The sequence below is a fragment of the Microtus ochrogaster genome, linkage group LG9 (assembly GCF_000317375.1).
Source record: "Microtus ochrogaster isolate Prairie Vole_2 linkage group LG9, MicOch1.0, whole genome shotgun sequence".
NCBI classification, from domain to species: Eukaryota; Metazoa; Chordata; class Mammalia; order Rodentia; family Cricetidae; genus Microtus; species Microtus ochrogaster.
The window spans coordinates 22,969,910-22,973,171 of record NC_022034.1 but is presented as its reverse complement, the minus strand read 5'-3'; the positions used below and the strand labels follow the sequence as shown (position 1 = coordinate 22,973,171).

Genomic DNA, 3,262 nt, shown 5'->3' with positions numbered 1-3,262 from the left:
GTTTGTTGATTATGGCCATGGAGTTACGTTTTAAAACACAAATTATAAAACAAACAAACCCCCAAGAAATACCATATTCTGGGTCTCTGACATTTAATAACTGAGAATTGAACAACATTGGATCAACACTGGTGCTGAGCCTTTCCCCAGTCTACTCCCAGATTCTCTATACAGTTTGGTGTTTCTGCATCTTTCATTTTCTTTTATCATGTCCATTACTTGATCTCTGCCTTCCAGGAGTTTTGAATCATTTCTTAGCTGCATCAGTATTTACATATCTCTTATTCATAACTGTAATTTGTTATAGGATCTGTGATCATTTCAATTCTGTTTGCATAAAATATTTTGATTCTCATAATAATGTCATATGAGATGAGGAAATCAAGGCATGAGCATATGTAATGTGCCTGAGAACACTTCAAACTAGTGACTAAACAGAGAATCTGAATCTGGGGCTCACGTTGGTCTTGTGACTACTATATCACCTAGTAAGCACAGGGGGCAAAGTTGAATTTAAGAATGGATCTACCAGTCTACTACAAACCATCATAATTTCTGCAGAAGCATGGGACCAATGTATGACTTCCTTGACAGGAAGAGATTTCAGGATGGGCTAGTTAGCTATGTTGCCATGTAACTTTATAAATTCTCCAAAAAGAATTTTAATACTCTTTCATCTAAATTTTATAGTTTTTTCTGCATATTCTCCCAGATTCTACAGGTTATTTTTTAGCTTGGGATACTATGTCCGACCTGCACCAGCTCAAGTGGGACAAGGTGAAAGGTGGAAGACGGGGGGCGGGGGAAGGGGGAGCTGCCTCTTAGGGAATAAAGAGAGATGAAAATTTGTTAAATAGGGATTGAGAGAGGGTTCGAAAGTCAAAAGCACTTGTTGTTCTTCCAAAGAACCTGAATTGTTTTCCTAACACCCATATCAGGCAGCTCACAACTGTCTGTGATTCCAGCTCCAGGGGATCAGGTGCCTCTAAGCCACAGGCACCTGCCGTATAGACATATACACCTTCACATAAATAAAAATAATGCAACTCAACATTAAAAAGGAATGTGTTAAATATTTCTGCTGTTCCCATTACTTAAATCATCCTAATCATAGAATGACCCAAAATTTAAAAGATACTAGCATTCCCTCTTTGATTCAATGCCTCCAAACAGAAATACTTGAAATGCCTCTGGATCAAGCCAAAAAATAAAACAAAACAAAAACAAATAAATAATCCAGTAATTATAATTCAATTCAAAGTAATCCATTAATATAATATACTTATTATCAGCTAAACATATTTTACATTCTTGGGGCTAGGGAGATAACTCAGCAAAATTTTTACCTTGTAAACATGAGGGCACCATTTCAATGTATAAAAGCCAGGACGGATGGCATCTAATTAAAATCTCAGTGCTGGAGAGGCAAAGTGAGAAATGAAGATATCTGAAGCTTGCTGACCATCCAGTCAAACTATATTGACAAGTTTTAGGTTCAGCGAGAGAAAGCTTGTCTCAAAATCTAAGATGGAGCATGATAAATGAAGATAACTCTTGCCTACAGACACTTTCACCACATACATACACATTTGTACAGTATCATGCAATACACAGATCTATATTTCGATTCTATCTTTTTGAGGTGCTGGGGATTGACCCCAGGGTTTTGTATATACTAGGTGAGCCTTCTACCACTGAGCTACAGACATTCAGTATGTCTTTTGAAGACTCAAGTTTTGTATAATCTCATAATATGTTAGTTTAAAAGTTTATGAATGGATAAGAAAATATTTCATCAATATCAATATCAACTAATTGATAGGCATCTATTGTGTCTGGTGATGTTGAGCCCAGCTGTTATGTCAGATATTTTCTGCTGATTTTCTGTCCTTCTGTGTTTTCAGACAGCAATCTAACCCGCTAGGGTCATAACATTCTTTTTTTCTCTCTTTTTTTTTTTTTTGGTTTTTCGAGACAGGGTTTCTCTGTGGCATTGGAGCCTGTTTTGGAACTAGCTCTGTAGAGCAGGCTGGTCTTGAACTCACAAAGATCTGCCTGCCTCTGCCTCCCAAGAACATTCTTATTTTGAAATGGGACCGTGCCATCTACTTTCCAGCATTTACTGCGAGAATTGACTGAGAATCTTTGGTGGTTTACTATGTCTTGAACACCAGTTTGAAACTTTTCCCCATTATTGTACTTAGTCGTAAGAGCAATCCAACAACATGCATGCCATCTGTCATTTTTTTATAGTACGTGTCCCCACAAGATTGATGGTTGACGTTTTGTCTCAGTTGGCAGGACTCATCCCTCTTCAGTGTTTGGATTGTGAAGGCTTTCCTTCAGCCATGACTAAAGCCTTTGATAGGTGAATGATGTAATGATGTGGGACGGGTTTGGGGAATAGAGGATAGAGTTAGGCTGGAGAAGTAGGTCATGGAGGGTGTGTCTTCAAAGGATTCATCTTGTCCTGGATCCTTGATTCTACTCTCTGTTTTCTGCCTGCCATCAGCTGCTGGAACTCTCCTCACCAAGTCCTTCTGCCATGCTGGTCATCACAGAGTCAGAAACATAGAGTCAACTCACCATGAACTAAAACCACTGAAACTGTGAAATCAAATTTTCTTCTTGAAGCTGTCTATCTCTGGTATCTGTCACAAGGGTGAAAACCTACTGACCGTCTTATTATCCTCACTTTTGGAGACAAGAAAATTAAAGAATAGAATGATTCAACATAGTGACTTGCCAAAGTCCACCACCTAGAGATTGCCAGAGTGGGTGCTCAAACTTATCTACTTCAAATGTATATGCTCTTAATCTGTTCATCTTCCCTATCATAGAAGAACTAAGACCAACAAAGCGTTATTTGAAAATGTATTTTAGATAGTTCATACATGAAATAAAAAGGGTTTCTTCGTTCAAAGAAGGACAGGTTTCAGTAAGGAGGAAGTAAGAATATTGAGACTAGAGAGCGGGAGGAGACTAACAATCACATTGTAGATTGTTTTACATCATGTTTAAAAGCGCAAAAGACCAGGAAGACCTCATGCTGGTGGCATATCAGGAGTTTCTGCACGGACACTCCTGTGTGCATGCAAGCATGCCTTCAGAGTGCTGGTGAGGTAGCCACTGTGGTTGAAGGAAGAAGGTTAAGGAGAGGTCCGCCATACACATACCTACATTCAGACACTTCTCAGTTACTCCAGCGAGGATTATCTGGCTAGTGGGTGTCCCATGCTCTCGCCTCACCTTCTGCTTGTCC

General features: G+C 39.1%; 1 protein-coding gene across 5 annotated transcripts in view; it reads right to left on the bottom strand.

Moving 5' to 3' along the window:
- Positions 1 to 3,262, bottom strand: part of Hs3st5 (heparan sulfate-glucosamine 3-sulfotransferase 5) — a 274,163-nt gene that overhangs the window by 104,864 nt on the left and 166,037 nt on the right. For 2 of the 5 annotated variants that reach the window (XM_026787483.1, XM_005363526.2), the window contains exon 1: positions 3,177 to 3,256. The exons of 2 other annotated variants lie outside the window; for them this stretch is intronic. The gene's annotated coding sequence lies outside the window, so the exon portion shown is untranslated. Of the gene's footprint in view, positions 1 to 3,176; positions 3,257 to 3,262 lie in introns of those variants that run through there. One more of the 5 variants, XM_026787484.1, reaches the window with a different exon arrangement.